Here is a 25119-nt window from a genome sequence, read left to right as displayed (position 1 = left end):
TTAATGCAATGCAATGTTTGGGACACTGTTAAATTCATGGAGAATAAGAGCACCTCCTCCCAGCTGCCCACTGCACTGAGGCTAGGAAACACTGTCACCACCGATAAGTCCACGATATTCGAGAACTTCAATAAGCATTTCTCTACGGCTGGCCATGCTTTACTCCTGGCTACCCCAGCCAACAGCTCCGCACCCCCCGCAGCTACTTGCCTAAGCCTCCCCAGCTTCTCCTTCACCCAAATCCAGATAGCAGATGTTCTGAAAGAGCTGCAAAACTTGGACCCGTACAAATCAGCTGGGCTTGACAATCTAGACCCTCTCTTTCTAAAATGTTCCGCCGCCATTGTTGCAACCGCTAATACCAGTCTGTTCAAACTCTCTTTCGTATCGTCCGAGATTCCTAAAGATTGGAAAGCTGCCGCGGTGATCCCCCTCTTCAAAGGGGGTGACACTCTAGACCCAAACTGTTACAGACCTATATCCATCCTGCCCTGCCTTTCTAAAGTCTTCAAAAGCCAAGTTAACAAACAGCTCACTGACCATTTCGAATCCCACCGTACCTTCTCCGCTGTGCAATCCGGTTTCCGAGCTGGTCATGGGTGCACCTCTGCCACGCTCAAGGTCCTAAACGATATCATAACCACCGTCGATAAAAGACAGTACTGTGCAGCCGTCTTCATCGACCTGGCCAAGGCTTTCAACTCTGTCAATCCCCGTATTCTTATCGGCAGACTCAACAGCCTTGGTTTCTCAAATGACTGCCTCGCATGGTTCACCAACGACTTCTCAGATAGAGTTCAGTGTGTCAAATCGAAGGGCCTGTTGTCCGGACCTCTGGCAGTCTCTATGGGGGTACCACAGGGTTCAATTCTCGGGCAGACTCTTTTCTCTGTATATATCAATGATGTCGCTCTTGCTGCTGGTGATTCTCTGATCCACCTCTACGCAGACGACACCATTCTGTATACATCTGGCCATTCTTTGGACACTGTGTTAACAAACCTCCAAACGAGCTTCAATGCCATACAACACTCCTTCCGTGGCCTCCAACTGCTCTTAAATGCTAGTAAAACTAAATGCATGCTCTTCAACCAATCGCTGCCCGCCCGACTAGCATCACTACTCTGGACGGTTCTGACTTAGAATATGTGGACAACTACAAATACCTAGATGTCTGGCTAGACTGTAAACTCTCCTTCCAGACTCACATCAACCATCTCCAATACGAAATTAAATCCAGAATCGGCTTCCAATTTCGTAACAGAGCCTCCTTCACTCACGCTGCCAAACATACCCTCGTAAAACTGACTATCCTACCTATCCTCGACTTCGGCGATGTAATTTACAAAATAGCCTCCAACACTCTACTCAGCAAACTGGATGCAGTCTATCACAGTGGCATCCGTTTTGTCACTAAAGCCCCATATACCACCCACCACTGCGACCTGTATGCTCTCGTCGGCTGGCCCTCGCTACATATTCGTCGCCAGACCCACTGGCTCCAGGTCATCTATAAGTCTTTGCTAGGTAAAGCTCTGCCTTAACTCAGCTCACTGGTCACCAAAACAACACCCACCCGTAGCACGCGCTCTAGCAGGTATATCTCACTGGTCATCCCCAAAGCCAACACCTCCTTTGGCCGCCTTTCCTTCCAGTTCTCTGCTGCCAATGACTGGAACAAATTGCAAAAATCGCTGAAGTTGGAGACTTATATCTCCCTCACTAACTTTAAGCATCAGCTATCTGAGCAGCTTACTGATCACTGCAGCTCTACACAGCCCATCTGTAAATAGCCCATCCAACTAACTACCTCATCCCCATATTGTTTTTATTTACTTTTCTGCTCTTCTGCACACCAGTATTTCTACTTGCACATCATCATCTGCACATCTATCACTCCAGTGTTAATTTGCTAAATTGTAATTACTTCGCTACTATGGCCTATTTGTTGCCTTACCTCCTTAGTCCATTTGCACACACTGTATATAGATGTTTCTATTGTGTTATTGACTGTACTTTTGTTTATCCCACATGTAACTCTGTGTTGTTGTTTTTTGTCGCACTGCTTTGCTTTATCTTGGCCAGGTCGCAGTTCTAAATGAGAACTTGTTCTCAACTGGCTTAACTGGTTAAATAAAGGTGAAATAAAAAATAAATAAAAAAACATGTTTGTATCGGTTACCTGTACAGTACATTGTATCGTGCATGTTTTTTTCCATTACATTTTACAGATTGTGTGTGAAATGTGCAATCATGCTAACCAACAACTAACCAATACATAATGTACAGAGTACAAAACATTTAGATTTTGTCATTTTGATAAATGCAATCATAACAAACACAGAAAAACAAGACAGCACCAGTGTGGCACATAACTAGAAATCCATCATCTGTGAAATTACGGTTTCAGAGACATCTGCACCATCTCAATGAGACAAGTAGGGAAAACTGTCTCTGAATAAATCACTTCTCCGCTGATGCACAAACAGCAAAGGGGCCTATGTTTAGGCTTCCTGTTTATGTGTGTGATGCACTGTGCCTTCCCCTAAAAATTATATTTTAGCACCCCTTTAGGTATAAAAAAATTATACAAAAAATGTATTTGATGAAACATTGAGTTTGGCCTTACTGCTATTAGCCCATAGAAATACATTGAACAGATTCATACATGGAAATATATATAGTAAAAAAAAAAATCTAAAGGAAGTTTGTTTTGAAGTGTCTGTACTATATCTGAGAGATATAAGAAAGATCCAGAAATGATTTAGTTCAGCATGGAATCATTCATCATTCCCTGCTCTGGCAGTGGGGAGCTGTAAAGTCCCTAAGTCTGCAAGTCACAATGGGGTTACAGAGAGAAAACCCTGCAATAAGCTAAAGCCGTGGCTTGCATTCTGCTCTACTGTGGGAAATATAGAATCTGAAATATAGAATCTGATCAAATCAAATCATATAGCTGTTCTCTCCCATTTTTAAACGCTATTGAAACTAAAGCCCAGCTGTATCAACTAGCCTGTTATTAATTACCATGTTATTGCCTTAATGACACAGTGCCACCAATCACTCCTCTCACTTTGATGGTATCGCAGATATAGTGAATCCCCTGATAGAAACACAAGTTATTTTGAATGTGAGAACGAAGCTGTGGGGGGTGAGACTGAGGTGAGTGTAACAGTGGAATATCAATGAAATATCCTAATGGTCTGATGCAGGGACACATCCTGGGCTGTGAATTCTTTATTTAATCACCTCTCAGAGGGTTCTATACCTCCACTGAGCCAGAACTGCTCCAGGCATGACACATTTCAACACAAGGGGTGGAGGAGGGGGGGTTCACTTATTCAGAAGACAGGACTGAGTGTACAGTATATGTTTAAGTATAAAGTATCTGTCACGGCTCTTGAAGGAAGAGGACCAAGGTGCAGCGTGGTGAGCGTACATGTTCTTTTATTTAGAAAAGACGCCGAACAAAACAAACTACTAAACAAACCGTGAAGTTAAAGGCTATGTGCCATAAACAAAGTCAACTTCCCACAAAGACAGGTGGGAAAAAGGGATACCTAAGTATGGTTCTCAATCAGAGACAACGATAGACAGCTGTCCCTGATTGAGAACCCTACCCGGCCAAAACATAGAAATACAAATAATAGAACATAGAATTCCCACCCCAACTCACACCCTGACCAAACCAAAATAGAGACATAAAAAGGATCTCTATGGTCAGGGCGTGACAGTATCAAAGGGTTTATCACAATGCTTTGCTAAAGATTAATTTCCAAGTATTTATTATTATCATATTTCAACATAATGTATACTCAGCAATCATCTTAACTTGTGGAATTTGAAATAGGGCAGTTGGTTTCACTGCTATGAATGCAAAGTGTAACAAGCAGAAGCTATAAGATCCATGATGCATACAGCTGCACAGCCAATCGGAACAAAGGATCATCCAATGTGAAGTCACATTCACACATTTTAATTCGGGGCAGATGCTGTGGGCATCTGTGTCGGCAAAATACCGTTTACCAGACTGATAAAGAGTGCAACCCACAAAGCACACGAGTATCAGACGTTTTCTGACATTTAGTCACCTATTTAAATGTTCGGTATTTTATCAAATGTTTTGACAATAACATGCCACCTGCGAGTCAACCGTGAAGCTTTAAATAGCATAAACAAAGCTATCAAATAGGTTACAGAATTATAGTTTATAAGTGTGTTCTATATTTTTCACTGTTTGCCATGTTTTTAGTCATTTGGCTTGTTAATGGAAAACAGTGAAACTGGAGCTTTCGTTTTTCTGCAGGTAGGAAGGCTCCACTAGGATGTTGAGTGATGGTGTCTTACAGGTAGATCTTTGATTCAGATGTCTCTGGGTATTGTGGTAGGGGAGAAAATAAGAAAACTGAAAGACTAGTTTAATGCCGATGTAGATGGCATTGCAGAGCTGGTAAATCCATTATGAGTCACATAGCTGGGTGGTTTCATGCAGAAGAAGTTTACGTTTCTTATTCATAGAGTATAGGCCCTGCTGGACAGTTGTGAGTAATTTGTTGTTTTATTCATGTACTGACATGACACTGAGCCTTTGTGTGGTGTTTTATAACAAGACAACTACTTTATTGTTCATTTAACCTTTTTTAACTAGACAAGTCAGGTAAGAACAAATTCTAATTTACAATGACGCCCTACTGGGGAACAGTGGGTAAACTGCCTTTTTTTTTTTTCCTTGTCAGCTTAGGGATTTGATCCTGCAACGTTTTTGTTACTGGACCAACGCTCTAACCACTAGGCTACCTTCCACCCCAGACACTTTGAGTAACTGTCTTGTTATAAAACACCATACAAAGGAATGAAATAAGAAGCCAATTTTACCCAATGTTATGGGGTAAAATGGATTGATTTGTAAACTCCATGAACCAAGAAACGTTTATATTTTTGTAACAGAGGTTGAATAATCATGATGTTCGGCAGAACCATCAGTACAACATCCCACTGGGCAAATATGTATTTTCAAGGTCTAGTTTTGATTTACATTTGGTTGAGTTGTCAACAAATGTGAATTCAACATGAAATCATCAAAAAAGTTCACTGTCATTGGATTTGGGTTAAAAATTTGGTGAAAAAAGGACAACATTTCCTTATCGTTGATTACTTTTTTCAAATCCATTCAGTTTTCCACGTTGATTCAAATTGATCACATTAAATTGTTCTGTTGAAATGATATGGAAACAACGTTGATTCAACCAATTTTTGCCCCGTGGGAAGATCCTTTTCATCTCTGAATAGTAATCTCAAAGAATAGATTGGTCAACTCCTTAGGTTATTATTCCTTAGCAAACTCCCTCTCTGTTCGGTCTTAGCTGTCAATCTCTCATCATTTTGTTTTAGTATGAAAACATTTCATATTAGCCTTGGTAACAAACTTCTGTCTACATGTTGTTTTTTCTCCAAGTGAAGTAATTGATGCATTATATGCTAATGCAGACGAGCACTCTGTGGGTACAGTGTACGCAGTCGCATCTGGCATAACAAATAGATGCAGATAAGCAGAGAGCTTTGATGATTAATGCCAAGCAGTGTTGTTGTTGTTGTTGTTGTTGATGTAAACTTCTTCTTCCTGCTCAGCAGAGCAGGCAGGAAGCGGACACCAGAATGTAAATATAATTTCATATCTGTGGGGGAACAAGCTAAGCAAGGGGCTGGAGACCTGTTGTTGTATTCTAATCAGTCTCTGTGGCTGTTCTGTTCTGAATAATCTTATCAGTTATTAATCTGGACATTCAATTATTAAAGAAACCTTGATTGAGTTCTGATTGATATTAAAAGCGGGAAACATCTTTGCACAATAGTACACTATATAAGTAATATCTTGTTTAAAACGGAAATAACATATTATTTCCTAAACCTAAACTTGCACTACAGGAACTAGCTACTGTGGTTGAAGTTGTGACACCAGAGGCAGTATGTGCGGACATGCCTATACAAAAGCCAGTTAACAGGGCAAGACACGTGTGAACAAGTGAGAGAAAGACAAGGAGATGCCATTGTTATTGGTCAGCAGTGTACTGTAAATGATTGAAGAGCTTACTGTATCAATGTACACATCTATTTCATAGTAAAATGCACCTCTTTTCCAGTTCCATCTTTTCTCTTTTTTAGTGGATGGTGGCATTTAAATGAGTGTGAAAGGATGATGGGACATCAATAGTGATATTGTTTTGTCTTTGTTGTCACCCCCCTTATTCCCAAAGTGCTATTGCTAATGAGCATTGGCCTGTGAAAAACGAAGCCATCATAACATAGCAGAGCAGCGACTACAGCCGGGATGAATAGGGAGCCTGACAGTTTACAGTGAGAGGCTGGAGAGAGAGAGATAAATGGAATGAAACATAACTGCAGTATGCTGAATAATTTAGTGCGCAGTCCCCAGTAAAGATCTGACTACTCCCTCGTTTAAAAAGATTAACAGAGTCGACAAATCACTCTGCTGTCAATCTTTTTCAACTTTTCTGTGAACTAAAACTATGAACAATTCTTCTTTCATATCTCCCACTGCAGTTACTATTTAGGTGGGTCCCCCTCTCCTCATCCCTCTGCTTTCTTTTTCAAAAAATTTTAACAGAGCGCGATGCATTTGTTATCCTTGGGAATGAGTGCCTGTGGTTTAATGAATGTTATCTCTGTGAGCTGTCCTTATCTCTCTCATTCAAATTCTGCCAGAGCAGCAAGTGTTGAAACAGATTTATTTAAAGAACATAATTTGTACTGGCCTCAGAACTACATAATGATAAAACATAGTGCTCATGATCATGTAATACAGAAAGGCGAGTCCTACTTTGTCAGCGTTGAGTTCATTAGGACAAAGCTCGGTCATCTCCTCTGTGGTGAAGATACTAAACTCAAACAGTGCTACTGTTTGTTCATCGTTGACCAAAATCTAACATGTAACAAAAATGGCATCCAAACACTTCCTTTATTAATCCAGACACAACAAAGAGGGAAAAGGAATGACACTGACAATCCCTATGTGTGTTTGTTAATCCTGTACACTTGCAGTATGCACCCCACCACTCTATTCTGGTTTTCATTTAGACCTTTCCCAAACCCTCCTGTTGCCTTAATGATGAGCAACATCCCCTATTTACATACAGTAACACATTGGTCTGCTTCAACCATTTCCCTAGATATGATCCTCCAACTCTGCGATGCATTATTACCCTGACGGGGCTTATGCCGGTTTTTCATGACACCCCTGTAATTATAATACCTACTCTACTGTATATAGGAACCTTGTTAATCTAACTGCACTGTCCAATTTACAGTAGCTATTACAGTGAAAGAATAGGATGCTATTGTTTGCAGAGAGCGCACAATTGTGAACTTGAAAATGTATCAATAAACCAAGTAGGCACATTTGGGCAGACTTGATACAACATTTTGAACAGAAATACAATGGTGCATTGGATCAGTCTAAAACTTTGCACATACACTGCTGCCATCTAGTGACCAAAATCTAAATTGCACCTAACATGGAAGAATACATTTTGGCCTTTCTCTTGCATTTCAAAGATGATGAAACAAAACAAATAAAAAATACACATTTTCTTCTTTGTATTATCTTTTACCAGATCTACTGTAATGTGTTATATTCTCCTACATTAATTTCACATTTCCACAAACTTCAAAGTGTTTCCTTTCAAATGGTATGAAGAAAATGCATGTCCTTGCCTCAGGTCCTGAGCTACAGGCAGTTATATTTGGGTATGTCATTTTAGGCGAAAATTGAAAAAAAAGGGTCAGATCCTTATTAATCTCCCACAGGACAGCTGCCTTCCATTGGGACAGCTGCCTTCCACAAACATCTAAGGCCAAAGCTGAAAGTTTCCCTCATAACAATTTTTAAGCTACGGCTGTTGTTTATGATTCTTTCCCTCCATCTTTTCCCATTCTCTGCAGAGATGTGAGACGTGGGGCTGCTGTGCTAAATTCTGTGTGCTGAGGCTGGCTAATTGCGGAGCAGTGGACCTGAGGAAGTGAGGGATATACAGCAAGCCCTCTCATTTCACCTCCTCAGCGGGTGTCCATGTATGCTCTCTCACAGGATAGAGGAATGTGTACAGAATGATTTGCTTGGAAGCCTTGTTTTTATCCCTGCTTATCAGCAGCAGTAGAAACACGTCCTGTACAATCGTAAAGGAAAAGGGGGATACCTAGTCAGTTGTCCAACTGAATGTATTCAACTGAAATGTGTCTTTTGCATTTAACCCAACCCCTTAAGTCTGTATACAAGTGTAGGATCTTCATTTGACCAGTTTCTCACAGCAGAAAAATAATCAGGAAATGTGAATTATTGTATGGATTATAAATGTACATTTTTGTAGAGGTTGATACATTTTTTTCGTTAGGGCAAATCAAATCGGACATTTTTAAGTGGAAATTACAAAATTTAGAAGCCTTTTTAAACTTCCTGCATCAAACTGCCAGTTCAAGCTCTGTACTAAATGTAATGTCCAATTGAAAATATCTTTAGAACACAATAAGTAAAAATGACACCCAATTTAAAGGGACAACAACAGGGTGATCAAATTAAGATCCTACACCTGTAGCTCAAATGTTCCATCATCTGAAATGTTTTGTTAATGTTCAAAACATTGAGAGTGAATATTTAAATTAATGCCTTTAGTAAATTAATGGCATACCTGTTTCTATTCACATAGTATATTTGTTTTTATTTTACAGAAAGTAGCACTGTTCAAACAGTTAATAACAAAATACTCATTCCAAAATGTCCTAAATTGCTGTAATATTTAAAAATCTGTTCCATGGAATAGAAAATTATGACACAGCAATTGGTGATATTATTGCTTAGCATAAGTTAACTCAGTTGTCAGTTTGAGATTATTCCTCTCATACAATTTCTCAATCAACAAAATATCTGTGTCACAGCTTATGCACCATGGGCACATTGTTTACAGAGTAATTCTTACTCTCTTTGGAGAACTTAATTTTATTCTTTACAATTAGCCAAACCCAAGTGATATTTTTGAGTGATTGAAAAGCTGCGTCTGATTGAAGGAGACGTCCTCCCAGTAAAAACATTACTGCATGCTGCTATACAGAAACACCAAATTGGCTGGAAATTAAAACTAATGAGCAATTAGCCCACCAATGAACTTGTGCTAACATCTGTTTTTTCCCAGCTCTCCTCTCTTCCTGAATCCTAATGTTTTTCATTTAATCAGTCTGAATAAGTACGAGTCAACATTTATTTGGAGTTCATTAATATTTCAGGTTTTCTCGTTCCTTCATAAAGAGCCTGATGGCAATTAGATAAGATGTCTTTCCCTGATGTTGTATGACTGGGTTTAGTAAATAAACCGTAACTCATACTGTATATAGGTAACTATGAGAGTTATAGGTTGAGGTGAAATAAAGACTGAAATCCACAGATCACAGTATACAGTCTGAGACATCTATGATATCAATAATTCATAGATATTTAACAAAAAAACAACTGAGCATGTTTCTGAGACACATCCAAATGCATATGTACTTTGAAGCCTCTTGGCCAAGCCATCAATGTAGTGAGAACATATTCCCAGTTGACTTGCCTGGTTATAGAAAGGTTGCATAAATTACATAATCAGTTGGACATAAAATATGTTGTAATATCCCGCTATGGAGTTTATCTACTTGTAAATACTTAAGTATGTGTAAACAAGGCATGCATTGTGTAAGCAGCAAATGGATATTCCTCCATAAACAAAGCATTACCGTTCTCATTGGCTCAATTTGTTTGTGTTTTCACGTGGAGTTTATTTGCATGCTGCCTCTTTAACACGACTCTGCCTTTTGCAATATTAAAGCCCTCAAACTTCTAACCCTGAGAAAGAATCATGGTGCACTCTAGTTGAACCTCTGTTTCCCATTCCCTCTCATTAAATCCCCAATATCACCCAGTTCTATAAAAGCCTTCAATGTAGAGCAGGCGTCACAGGGCTGACTGTGGAGAACAGCGTTCTTTCTCTGTAATCACAAAGTGAAATCAAGCAATACAATCCATTATGCACCTTCTCTTTAAGCCACTCCAGATCTACTGTGTTATATAAAAAGAACAAGCAAGACACAAAACAGTCCTTTGATACAATAGCAATAGAATCAGAGTGTTAAATATTGAGTTGTTTGGTTGGATATTTCCTGCAGTCTCAAGCCCCTTTTATAGCTGCCTCTAACATGCGTACTTTGTTCTGATCTTGTACTGATCTTGTCCTGATTTTGTCTGTTTACACTTATAAGATCTGATCACAATCAGATCACAATGTGTCTTTTAAATGTCTACACCTGTCTAAAAAATGTGGGCACAATCAGAATATGGACACATGATAGCACCAGGTATAAACATGGATAAATAGGACCAATAGGATCCACTGTCTTCTGGACCATTTTGGAGTGTGGTGGTAATGATGTCTAGGCTGTGTATCAGCACCTAATTTCCCTTGTTACAATAAATATGCATTTGTACAAGTTTGAACACTAACTTGATGGCAGACCGATGAAGCATTTATGCCTGGCTGAGGTGTGTAACCTTATTAAACATTCTTGGGAACAGAATAATGGTATGATGTGATGTGCACCAGAGACAGAGTAATCAGCCCCACCTGAGGCGTTGAAGGCCATCGTGTATTATAATAAGAACACACCATGCAGTGGCAAATCTGACATGAAACCTAGTCATTCAAAAATGATCAGTGTGATCTCTCTGACTCTCACTCACTGGACCCAAAGCAAACAGTGACGGGATACTCAGTAACATCCAATCACACAATGATAAAACAAGCACACAGTCTTCATGAAAAGTTGTGTCTTTGAGTAATGTTAAGACACTCCTACTGCATGACAACCTAATTTTGACTCATCATTACCCTTTTGATCTTTCCATTACCCTTTTGTTCTTTTAAGGCGTTTGTTCACTGGCCCATGTAAATATGTGCCATCCCTTTGAGCTAACAGCCATGAACACAGACAGCAATGAATGTGAGGAGGCACCAGATGCATAAAATACAATTGTATTGGTTACATGCTTCATAGACAACATGTATAGACTAACAGCAAATGGCTTACTCATGGGTCCTTTTCCAACAATGCAGAGTTAAATCTAAGATAAAAATGTGATTAAAAGATAGAAATAGTGACACAAGGAATAGGAGTGAACACCAATTTAACAGGTCACTGGCAGTTTAACAGGTCGCTGACAGTTTAACACGTCACTGACAGTTTAACAGGTCACTGACAGTTTAACAGGTCACTGACAGTTTAACAGGTCACTGACTAAATAAAGGAAACACTAATTAAGCAATTAACATCCCATCATGCTTAGGATCATGTATAAAAAGGCAGGCCGTGATTTTGGCCATTATTTTGACTACCATGGCTATTCCCCCATAGGATGACAGTGCCCCCATCCACAGAGCACGAGTGTTCACTGAATGGTTTGATGAGCATGAAAACAATGTTAACCATATGCCATGGCCGTCTCAGTCACCAGATCTAAACCCAATTGAACACTTATGGGAGATTCTGGAGCGGCTCCTGAGACAGCGTTTTCCACCACCATCAACAAAACACCAAATTATGTAATTTCTCGTGGAAGAACGGTCCCTCCAATAGAGTTCCAGACACTTGTAGAATCTATGCCAGGGTGCACTGAAGCTGTTCTGGCTCATGGTGGCCAAACTCCCTATTAAGACACTTTGGTGTTTCCTTTATTTTGGGCAGTTACCTGCATCTGCAATATTAACTGAGTCATTATGTAAATGAGCTAATTGCTTTCATCAGTTACAAAACACTTCTCTGGTTATGCCACACACAGATGCAGATATATTGATCTTCCTTTCTCATTGTTTAGCCTGGCATATTCTGTTTGTTTGCAAATATCTACCTAAATTTGTGTTAAATAAATAACTAATAGGGATTGATTCAGAGGCACTCTGAAAGCTTGATTGAATTGTAAATCTTTAACTCCAGTTAATTTATTAATGAATGACATTGTCTTGTACCCATTCACATCTAATGATCGGCAGCGACCTTTCACTGTGTATTTATTACTGTTGCAGTCGTTGTCTGCTCCAAACAATCACATTACTGGAAATTAATTAAGTTGTATAATTTTGGTGTTAAAAGTTTGTAATTGCACACTCAATTGTAACAGTAGTTTATGTCATGCAATCACCATAACAAGCCTATAATCATGAAATTACAGTAACAATACACACTTGGGTTTAGCGCCACGGTCAGTGCATTAGTAATGTCTGGTCAATGCACAACAGAGTTATACTCTCTAGGGTCAAAGGTTCACATTTCACACTTTATTTCATTAATTATGTTATATCTCAGAGCTTCAGGAAAACCAACAGGAATTAGAGGGGAGCGGAAAGTGGGGGATCCCATTGGGAACTAGATTAAAGCATCTAGGTTTATGTAGTGTTACCTGTATTGCTCTGTAAGATTCGTGTAGAATAATTTACTTCAACCTACATTTCCTTGTCCACAGTACAGAACATTTTAGAACGCAGCATTGTACCATTGACAGACATAATCTTGATCTTTAGACCAATGTTGCCCTCTAGTGTTAGAAATATGAACAAGCAAAAGTTAATTTGGTATTTAGGCCTAGATTCAATAGAGCCCCACACCGGAGGTGTCATAACACTCATAAAACCTAAAGTTCAAACAGGGAAATGGTTCCAATCGTTTTTCCACCATTCGTTTTTCCCATAGGGAATTTTAGAAACACTTCAAATAAGGGCTGTGTTTCATGTAGGCTTACCCTGGCATGAAGTTTTGATAACCATGTAACTCTCTCTCGGACAAGGTGACTTTTATCAATATATTCGGCTCTATTTACTCTCAGATTCGAAAATGCTAATTAGCATCAAAGTAGACATCATGCAAGACGACAAATCCCTGCAAGCTCCTGTCCGTCATGTCTAGCTGACACCTTTGCTAACAGGTACTGTGTCATTTTAAAAGTTGCACAAGACAGTCAAATGTTATTTGTCACATGCGCCGAATACAACAGGTATAGATCTTACCGTGAAATGCTTAGTTACAAGCCCTTAACCAACAATGCAGCTCAAGAAGTAGAGTTAAAAAAATATTAACTAAATAAACTTAAGTAAAAAAAAAAATATTAATTTAACAAAGTAACAGAATAAAAGAACAATAATGTGAGGCTATATACAGGGGTACAGGTTAGTCGAGGTTATTTGTACATGTAGGTACAGTAGGGGTAAAGTGACTATGCATAGATAATAAACGCAGAGTAGCAGCAGTGTAAAAACAAAGGGGGGGGTCAATGTAAATAGTCCGGGTGGCCATTTGATTAATTGTTCACCAGTCTTTTGGCTTGGGGCTAGAAGCTATTAAGGAGCCTTTTTGTCCTAGACATGGCACTCCGGTACCGCTTGCTGTGCGGTAGCAGAGAGAACAGTCTATAACTAGGGTGACTGGAATCTTTGACAATGTTTTGGGCCTTCCTCTGACACCGCCTAGAATATAGGTCCTGGATGGCAGGAGGCTTGGCCCCAGTGATGTACTGGGCCGTACGCATTACCCTCTGTAGCAACTTTCGGTCAGATGCCGAGCAGTTCCCATACCAGTTCCCATAGGGAACTTCACGACTGTTTTGGTGTGTTTAGACCGTGATAGTTCGTTGGTGATGTGGACACCAAGGAACTTGAAACTCTCCACTACAGCTCCGTCGATAATAATGGGGGCCTGTTCGTCCTGCCTTTTCCTGTAGTCCACGATCAGCTCCTTTTGTCTTTCTCACATTGAGGGAGAGGTTGTTGTCCTGGCACCACACTTCGTGGGTGAACAGTGAGTACAGGACTAAGCACGCACCCCTGAGGGGCCCCAGTGTTGAGGATAAATGTGGCAGATATGTTGTTGCCTACCCTTACCACCTGGGGACGGCCCATCAGGAAGTCCAAGATCCAGTTGCAGAGGGAGGTGTTTAGTCCGAGGGTCGTTAGCTTAGTGATGAGCTTTGTGGGCACTATGTTGATGAACTCTGAGCTGTAGTCAATGGACAGCATTCTCACATCGGTGTTCCTTTTGTCCAGGTGGAAAAGGGCAGTGTGGAATGCGATTGAGTTTGCGTCATCTGTGGACCTGTTGGGGCGATATGCGAATTGGAGTGGGTCTAGGTTTTCCGGGATGATGGTGTTGATGTGAGCCATGACCAGCCGTTCAAAGCACTTCATGGCTACCGACATGAGTGCTACGAGGCAGTAATCATTTAGGCAGGTTACTTTCGCTTTCTTGGTTACAGGGACTATGGTAGTCTGCTTGAAACATGTAGGTATTACAGACTCGGTCAGGGAGAGGTTGAAAATGTAATTGAAGACACTTGCCAGTTGGTCCGCGCATGCTTTGAGTACATGTCATGGTAATCTGTCTGGCCCCCCGGATTTGTGAATGTTGACCTGTTTAAAGGTTTTACCTCACATCAGCCAAAGAGAGCGTGATCACATGCTAGAACAGCTGGTGCTCTCCGTGTTGCTTGCCTCGAAGCGAGCATAAAACACATTTAGCTCGTCTGGTAGGCTCACATCACTGGGCAGCTCGCGGCTGGGTTTCCCTTTGTGGTCGACAGAATTGTCAATTGAAAGAAATTTAGCGAATTTATTCATTACTAAATTTAGCTAACATTCAGTCGTGAAAAAAGTACCCAATTGTCATACTTGAGTAAAAGTAAATATACCTTAATAGAAAATGACTCAAGTAAAATTGAAAGTCACCCAGTAAAATATTACTTGAGTAGAAGTCTAAAAGTATTGGGTTTAAAATATACTTCAGTATCAAAGCAAATTGATTTGCTAAAATATACCTAAGTATCAAAAGTCAAAGTATAAATCATTTCAAATTCCTTATATTAAGCAACCCAGATTGCACCATTTTCTTGTTTTTTAAATTTACGGATAGCCAGCGGCACACTCCAACACTTAGACATAATTTACAAATGAAGCATTTGTGTTTAGTGAGTCCACTATATCAGAGGCAGTAGGGATGAATAGGGATGTTCTCTTGAAAAGTGTGTGAATTGGACCCTTGTCCTGTCCTGTAACCATTCCAAATGTAACGAGTACTTTCGAGTGTCATGGAAAATGTATGGAGTAAAAAGTACATTATTTTTTTTAGGAATGTAGTGAAGTATAGTGAAAAGATGTCAAAAATGTAAATAGTAAAGTAAAGTACAGATACACAAAAAAAAGACTTAAGTAGTACTTTAAAGTATTTTTACTTAAGTACTTTACACCACTGCTAACATTAGATAGTTCATCCAGAGTTTCTTACCTTTGTCTAGATTTGGAAGTCTCATCCAGATCATCATGTCAATTGTAGAACTTCATGAAAGCCACATTAGCAGCTAATTTGCATTTTATTTTGGGGGGGTGTGTAAGGGGTGCGTAACTGGTGGCAGGGAAGTCAGATGCAGGAGAGCAGAACTAGGTAATAGCCGGAGCAGTTTAATACCAAAACCAACGGCATCAAGAAAATAACAACATGGGTACAAAACCCGATGCGCACCAGTCAACATGTGCACAAGCACTTACAACAAACAATACCACACAAAGACATGGGGGGAACAGAGGGTTAAATACACAACATGTAAAGGGGGAATGAAAACCAGGTGTGTAGGAAAACAAGACAAAACGGATGGAAAATGGAAAATGAAAAATGGATCGGCGATGGCTAGAAGACCGGTGACGTCGACCGCCGAACACCGCCCGATCAAGGAGAGGAACCGACTTCGGCAGAAGTCGTGACAGTACCCCACCCCCCTTGACGCGCGGCTCCAGCAGCCGACACCGGCCTCGGGGATGACCCGGAGGGAGAGATGCAGGGCGATCCGGATGGAGACGGTGGAACTCCTGCAGCATTGAAGGGTCCAACACGTCCACGTCCAACACGTCCTCTGGAGCGAGCCAGCCACCACCGGCCTGAGGAGAGACACATGGAACGAGGGGTTAATACGGTAATCGGGGGGAAGCTGTAACCTGTAACTCACCTCGTTCAGTCTCCTCAGGACTTTAAATGGCCCCACAAACCGCGGATCCCGCTTCCGGCAGTTCAGACGGAGGGGCAGGTTTCGGGTCGAGAGCCAGACCCGGTCCCCCGGTGCGAACACCGGGGCCTCACTGCGGTGGCGGTCTGCGCCGGCTTTCTGGCGCAGCATGGCGTGCTGAAGGTGAACATGGGCGGCGTCCCATGTTTCCTCCGCGTGCTGGTACCAGTCGTCCACCGCAGGAGGACGCACTGGAAGGGGGAGAGGTTAGTGGAGGAGTGGCGGAGCGAGTTCTGGGCCATCTCTGCCCAGGGCACGAACGCTGCCCACTTACCTGGCCGGTCCTGGCAATAAGACCTCAGAAACCTACCCACATCCTGGTTTACACCCTCCACTTGCCCGTTACTCTCGGGGTGAAAACCCGAGGTAAGGCTGATCGAGACCCCCAGACGTTCCATGAATGCCGTCCAGACCCTCGAAGTGAACTGGGGACCCCGATCAGACACTATGTCTTCAGGCACGCCGTAGTCCCGGAAGACGTGTGTAAACAAGACCTCCGCAGTCTGTAGGGCCGTAGGGAGACCGGGCAGCGGGAGGAGACGGCAGGACTTAGAGAAACGATCCACAACAACCAAGATCGTGGTGTCTCCCTTTGATGGGGGGAGATTGGTCAGGAAATCAATCGACAGGTGTGACCACGGCCGCTGTGGAACGGTTAAAGGGTGTAGTTTACCTCTGGGCAGGTGCCTAGGAGCCTTACACTGGGCGCACACCGAGCAGGAGGAAACATAAACCCTCACGTCCTTAGCCAAAGTGGGCCACCAGTACTTCCCACTCAGACAGCGCACCGTCCGACCGATGCCTGGATGACCAGAGGAGGGTGACGTGTGGGCCCAATAGATCAGCCGGTCACGGACAGCAGACGGAACTTACAGACGCCCAGCGGGACACTGGAGGGGAGCGGGCTCTGCACACAACGCCTGCTCAATGTCCGTGTCCAGCTCCCACACTACCGGCGCCACCAGGCAGGAGGCCGGGAGTATGGGGCTGGGATCCATGGGCCGCTCCTCTGTGTCATACAGCCGGGACAGTGCATCTGCCTTCACGTTCTGGGTACCTGGTCTGTAAGAAAGGGTGAAAACAAAACGGGTGAAAAACATGGCCCACCTTGCCTGGCGAGGGTTCAGTCTCCTCGCCGCCCGGATGTACTCCAGATTGCGGTGGTCAGTCCAGATGAGAAAAGGGTGTTTAGCCCCCTCAAGTCAATGTCTCCACGCCTTCAAAGCCTTGATGACAGCCAACAGCTCCCGGTCCCCCATGTCATAGCTTCGCTCCGCCGGGCTGAGAAGAAGGCACGGGGCGGAGCTTCGGTGGCGTACCCGAGCGCTGAGAGAGCACGGCTCCTATCCCAGCCTCGGACGCGTCCACCTCCACTATGAATGCCAAAGAGGGATCCGGATGGGCCAGCACGGGAGCCGAGGTAAACAGAGCCCTCAGGTGACCAAAGGCCCTGTCCGCCTCAGCCGACCACTTCAAACGCACCGGTCCCCCCTTCAGCAGTGAGGTAATGGGAGCCGCTACCTGAATAAAACCCCGGATAAACCTCCGGTAGTAATTGGCAAACCCTAGAAACTGCTGCACCTCCTTTACCATGGTGGGAGTCGGCCAATTACGTACGGCTGAGATGCGTTCACTCTCCATCTCCACTCCTGAGGTGGAAATGTGGTACCCTAGGAAGGAGACGGACTGTTGGAAGAACAGACATTTCTCAGCCTTGGCGTACAGGTCATGCTCCAACAGTCGACCAAGCACCTTGTGCACCAGGGACACATGCTCGGCGCGTGTAGCGGAGTATATCAGAATGTCATCAATATACACCACTACACCCTGCACGTGCAGGTCCCTGAAAATCTCGTCTACAAAGGCTTGGAAGACTGATGGTGCATTCATCAACCCATACAGCATGACGAGGTACTCATAATGCCCTGAGGTTGTACTGAACACCGTCTTCCACTCATCTCCCTCCCGGATACGCACCAGGTTGTAAGCACTCCTGAGATCAAGTTTGGTGAAGAAGCGTGCCCCGTGCATTGACTCAATCGCCGTGGCGATAAGAGGTAGCGGGTTACTGTACCTCACAGTTATCTGATTAAGGCCTCGATAGTCAATACATGGGCGCAGACCTCCCTCCTTCTTCTTCACAAAAAATAAACTTGGGGAAGTGGAGGGCCGAATGTACCCCTGACGCAGGGATTCGGAGACATATGTTTCCATAGCCACCGTCTCCGCCTGTGACAGTGGATACACGTGACTCCTGGGAAGTGCAGCATCTACCAGGAGATTTATCGCACAATCCCCCTGTCGATGGGGTGGTAATTGAGTCGCCTTCTTTTTGGAGAAGGCGAGAGCCAAATCAGCATATTCGGGGGGAATGCACACAGTGGAGACCTGGTCTGGACTTTCCACCGTAGTAGCACCTACGGAAACCCCTAAACACCCCCCCGAGCACTCTCGCGACCACCCCGTGGGAGCCCTCCGTTGCCATGAAACAGTGGGGTCATGACAAGCTAACCAGGGTAGGCCTAGCACCACTGGAAACGCAGGAGAGTCAATGAGAAAGAGACTGATTTTCTCCGTGTGACCCCCCTGCGTCACCATGTCCAGAGGAGCGGTGGCCTCCCTAATCAACCCTGACCCTAATGGTCGACTACCTAAGGCGTGAACTGGGAAGGGCATAGCCACAGGAACGATGGGGATCCCTAAACTATGTGCAAATGATCTGTCAATAAAATTCCCAGCCGCGCCAGAATCGACGAGCACCTTATGCTGGGAATGCGGGGAAAACTCAGGAATAGTAACAAACAAAAACATGTGTGCAACAGAGGGCTCTGGGTGAGAATGGTGCCTTCTCACCTGGGGTGACGTCAGAGTGCCCTGCCTGTTGCCTCGACCCCCAGAGGAACCAACCCGGCACCGACCGGCAGTGTGACCTCTGTGGCCACAGATGGTGCACGATCTCCCTGAGCGCAGCACCTCCCAACTCCATGGGCATCGGAGCGGTGGTGACTGCCTGGAAATGACGGGTGAACTCCTCAAAGTGGTCCAGCACCGCATCTCCTTCCACCCACACGGCATTGGCCCACTCCAGGGCATGAGACGAGGGCGGACACCCATTCACGGCCCAAAGGAGCCGGGTGGACGGTTGCCAGGTATAACTCCAACTGTAGCAGGAAACCCTGGCAGCGGGCTGCCGTCCCATCGTTCTCCCCGGGGAGGGTGAGGCGAATCCCACTAAAACCGGGTGCAGGGGGAGTGAGTAGTGGAGGCCCCTGTTGTGCTGGTGGAGGTGCTGGAGGAAATCTCCGTCTCTCCCAGCGGTCCATAGCTTGGACGACGCGGTCTATGGCGGTGCCGAGATGGTGGAGCATCGCTGTGTGTTCCTGGACGCGCTCCTCAATCTTACCTGTAAGCTTTGTCCAAACATTTCAAACTACTTTTGTAATACAACTTTAGGTATTTTTTTACGTAAATAATCGATCAAATTGAAGACGGGATGATCTGTGTTCAATACCGGAGGAAAACAATGTGTAGCATGCTTTCTGGTCACGACCCTCTAACAAACAGTACACTTAACTGGAGCCTCATTCTGAACATGGCTACTTCTTCATTTCTCAAAGGAAAAACCTCAACCAATTTCTAAAGACTGTTGACATCCAGTGGAAGCAATAGGAACTGCAGGAAGGTCCCTTAGAAATCTGGATTCCCAATGAAACCCCATTGAAAAGAAAGTGACCTCAAAAAAAAAAAATGTGAATGGTTTGTCCTTGGGGTTTTGCTTGCCAAATAAGTTCTGTTATAGTCACAGACATGACAATAATATGCATATATTAGCATCTGGGACTGAGTAGGAGGCAGTTTACTCTGGGCACGCTTTTCATCCAAACGTGAAAATGCTGTCCCCTATCCTAGAGAATTTAATACCAAAACCAACGGCATCAAGAAAATAACAACATGGGTACAAAACCCGACGCACACCAGTCAACATGTGCACAAGCACAACAAACAATACCACACAAAGACATGGGGGGAACAGAGAGTTAAATACACAACATGTAATGAGGGAATGAAAACCAGGTGTGTGGGAAAACAAGACAAAACAAATGGAAAATGAAAAATGGATTGGCGATGGCTAGAAGACTGGTGACGTCGACCGCCGAACACCACCCGAACAAGGAGAGGAACCGACTTCGGCAGAAGTCGTGACAGTGTGAATATAGGCGAATATATTGATTAAAGTCACCTTGCCCTAGAGAGATTTACACGGTTATCAAAACGTCATGCCAGGGTAAGCCTACACCAAACTCAGCCCCTATTTTAAGTTTTTCTAAAATCTCCTATGAATAGTGGAAAAATTACTGGAAACATTTACTTGTTTGACCACTAGGTTCTATGGGTATTATGACTCATACAGGGGTTCTCTATCAGCTCCAATGTTAAGGCAGCCTCATACATAGGTTCAGTTTGCTCCTAGCAGAACTTGGATAGGCGAAACGACCGTCTGTGCTCTCATACTTCCTAAAGCAGTCTTTCTTAAAGAATGGGTCGCGACGGACCTGTTAATAGTGGGCCGCGACATGTCAGAGTAAATGTATAATAATTTAATTAATTACTGGAATTGATTTGGACAAGTGCAACTGCGCTCACTGTTTAGCAGCGGTATCTCAGCTCAGTTTGGCAGCAGCGCGAGTGGGAGGAAGATGCCTGTGTTAGTGATGGGTCGTTCGCAAACGAGTCGGCTCTAAGAGGCTCTTGTAGGTGAACGTTGGGAGCCGGCTCACATATCAGAAGAGCCAAATCTATTTATAGAAATATTACAAAATTAAGATATGAATAATCAAAAGATTGAAATGAATAGAATTAACTAATTCAAAGAACGAAAAAAGAAATAAAATAATATAGGCCTAAATGTTCAAGCGCACACATTCGTTCTGACTGTCTGCTCAAACTAACAGCCTCACCTGTTGTTCCTGTCAATCAGACACGCTGTCAAGCAATGAACCAAAGATGAGTGACGGAGGGCCGAGCCAACTCACTCACAGTCACACACTTAGCAGCCAAGGAGAGAGAGGAAGGACAGCTGGGAAAACAACAGCTGGAAAATGAGTCGGAAGCACAGTAGCATTTGGATGCATTTTAATAATGTAGACAATGTTAGAGCACAGTATAGAATTTGCCAAAACAAAATCTCATATAAAGCCGGTTCTACGCACAACCTACACCGGCATATGCGAACTGTGCACCCAACTGTGAAGCTAGCTGTAGCGGAGCTTTGAGAAACTAGCGGGCCTGCTAGTGATAGCGGTGGAGACAGCACCTCCACACGTGGAGATGTATCCACTCAGTCAAGTAGGCCTACTCCGCGACCCACAGCAACGCAGTCTTCTATGGACCAGTTCATTCCAAAGTCTATGTCTGTAGCAAAACAAGGCCAAATTGATATTGCATTGGCTAAAATGATTGCCACCGATTTCCAGCCATTTTTGATCGTGGAGGACAGAGGTTTAAGAAATTGTAGCAATAGTCTAAATCCAATGTACACAATTCCAAGCAGGAAAACCTTTTCAAAATCACTTATTCCACAACCGTATGAGAGCACTGTCACGCCCTGACCTTGGAGAGCCTTTTTTATGCCTCTGTTTTGGTCAGGGTGTGATTTGGGTGGGCATTCTATGTTCTTTATTTCTATGTTTTGTATTTCTATGTTTTGGCCGGGTATGGTTCTCAATCAGGGACAGCTGTCATTCGTTGTCTCTGATTGGGAATCATACTTAGGCAGCCTTTTTTCCTTTGGTGTTTGTGGGTAGTTATCTTTGTTAGTGGCACTCATGCCCTGTTAAGCTTCACGGTCGTTTCTTTGTTTTCTTGGCGACATTTACTAAAATAAAAGAAAATGTACACTCACCACGCTGTACCTTGGTCTCCTTCCGACGACGGCCGTGACAAGCACACAGGCTTCAGTGCGGGAAAGAGTCCAAAAAGCTACTGCAGTTTGCCTTACCACTGACTGCTGGACATCAAGGGTAACTACTTCTTACATGTCGGTTACTTGTCACTTCATTGAAGATTTTTCGATGTCTAGCTGTCTTCTGGACTGCTTGGAGTTCATCGACAGACACACCTCAGAGAACTTGGCAGAGGATCTGTTGAGAGTGGCCAGAGAATGGCAAGTAGATGGAAAAGTGGTCTGTTGTGTTAGCGACAATGCAGCTAACATAACCAAAGCCATGAAAATGTTAAAATGGACCCCATCATCCATGTCTTGCCCACACAATCAACCTGATTGTAAGAGATGCTCTGAAGATGATGAAGCCCACTGTGTACAAAGTGAAAGCAGCTGTGGAATACTTCCACAGGAGCACAGAAGGTGCTGAAAAACTAAAGTCTACACAACGTCAGATGGGGATGCCTGAGCTGAGGCCTAAACAAGACTACACTACAAGGTGGAATTCAACATGTTATATGTTGAAGTGGTTTCTTGAGTCAAAGGATGCCATCATCTCTACCCTGGCCATTGTCAATGCACCTGTTGATGCTCTGACCCAAGAAGAATGGGAGGTGGTGGAGGAGGTGTGCTGAGTCCTGGAACCCTTTGAGCAGATCACTGTGGAGATCAATGGAGAGAGGTGCAGTAAGCAGTTATTACTACATCATTATTTAATCCAGTATTATATATGTATATGTAACGGATGTGAAATGGCTAGCTAGTTAGCGGGTACGCGCTAGTAGCATTTCAATCAGTTACGTCACTTGCTCTGAGACTTAAGTAGTGTTGCCCCTTGCTCTGCAAGGGCCGTGGCCTTTGTGGAGCGATGGGTAACGATGCTTCTTGGGCGACCGTTGTTGATGTGTGCAGAGGGTCCCTGGTTCGCGCCGGTGTCGGGGCGAGGGGACGGTTTAAAGTTATATTGTTACATTGATGCTGTTGACCCGGATCACTGGTTGCTGCGGAAAAGGAGGAGGTTGAAAGGGGGGTGAGTGTAACGGATGTGAAATGGCTAGCTAGTTAGCGGGTACGCGCTAGTAGCATTTCAATCAGTTACGTCACTTGCTCTGAGACTTAAGTAGTGTTGCCCCTTGCTCTGCAAGGGCCGCGGCCTTTGTGGCGCGATGGGTAACGATGCTTCGTGGGCGACCGTTGTTGATGTGTGCAGAAGGTCCCTGGTTCGCACCCGTGTCGGGGCGAGGGGACGGTTTAAAGTTATACTGTTACATATATGAGCAGTAGATTAGAATGTAGTATCAGTAGACAAAACATGAAAATGAATTAATAAGTTACTGTTCTCCCTTTTCAACTGTGACAGCCTCAAAAATGATACTCCTGTGTAAGGGTCTGTCTGCAGCGAATCACAGCCAGCCGCCAGAGAGAAGCAAATGTAACCACAGGACATGTGACAGAGTTGATGGACACCCTATGCTCCTTCTGCTGGACGTGCCAGGTCTTGACGGGCTCTTCAGCCAGGACTAATTGGGGCTGAACACAGGGTGTCCAACAGAAAGTCCTCCTAAGATCTGCAGATCCTCTGAGCTGGTGGAAGAACAAGGACTCTGCCTACCCACGGCTTACTAAAGTCATGATAGGGAGACTCTGCATAGTGGCCACATCTGTTCCCTCTGAGAGGGTCTTCTCGAAAACGGAACAAATAATTACTAAGACGAAACCGCATCAGCCCCTCGAAAGTGAGGCAGCTTGCATTTCTGAATGCAAATCTCTCATAAAAGCAAAATATGGTCAGCATTGCTGTGTGCTGCTGGTTATAACATGGCAATAAAGAAGAGAGAGAAGAGGGACCAGTTTAATGTTTTAAGTAAGATGCTGCAGTTTTGCACATTGTTATTTATTTTTATTTGATATGGTGCAATATTCTATTATTACGTTGTTCAGATTCTATTAATTTTGAATTGTCAGATTTATATGCACTTTGTTTATATTCATTAAAAAGTTATACTTTTAATGCAAATGTATAATAGCATTCTTTTTCATAACAAACCAATGCCTTTTTAAATACATTGTGGTTAAGGTAGAGTATGATTTCATTTAATAATTGAATTGGAATTGTTTTAACACCAATCATAGTCAAACTATCGCAAACTGTTTGACTTTAAAAAATACAAAACACATATATTTTTGAGAGCCAAAAGAGCCGGCTCTTTTTGGTGAGCTGAGCAGAACGAGCCGGGTCACTGAAAAGAGCTTGAATGCCCATCACTAGCCTGTGTGCTTCGTCGTTTACCAGATCTTTTTTTCTGCGGTTTTCTTGAAGATCACTCCGCTACCCTCACGCTGCAGCTCTGTTGTTCAGCGGCAGATGATGTGCTGTCAGCCACTGACTTGTCATTCCCACTCGCCATCACTTTCAGCTGCCATCAAATGGACTCAAGCTAGCCACAGGTTCTGACTGAGCTCAATCGTCATGAAACGCAAATATAGCGATGAGTTTCTCTCTCTTGGTTTTGTATAAACTTTGAGAAATAATGAGGATCGCCCTCAATGTGTTTTGTGCGGGGAAGTGCTTAGTAATGAGTCTCTCAAAACGAACAAATTAAAACAACACGTCCTGACTTTAACATCCACAGGCTGACTGTACACCCAGGGAGTTCTTTCAGAACAGGGCAGAATGCTTCGACAGCGGAAGAGTAAGTCAGCTAGCAAGGCATTGTTGTCATTTTATAACAGGTGACGATGAGCAAAAATAAGGGAGCACCATCTCTCATAGAAGTAGATGTGAGTTTCTCTTTCAAACAATCCCCTCGTACTCGGCTAATAGCTCATGTTACCCAAAGATACAACCCTAAGTAACAGTACAGATGAAGATGAAAAATGCAGGCCTACTGTACGTCTTACTGTAGAAATTATTGTTGAAAACAAGTCTAGGTGGGAACTGTTGCTGTTAAAATACAAGTAATCTTTTTTATTCTAAATAAAATGATTTAACACATCACACAGATATAAACCATAACATATTAACACACATACACAGCTGATAAGA

Source organism: Salvelinus namaycush, chromosome 2 (assembly GCF_016432855.1).
Source record: "Salvelinus namaycush isolate Seneca chromosome 2, SaNama_1.0, whole genome shotgun sequence".
Lineage (NCBI taxonomy): Eukaryota > Metazoa > Chordata > Actinopteri > Salmoniformes > Salmonidae > Salvelinus > Salvelinus namaycush.
This window is presented reverse-complemented; position numbering follows the sequence as displayed.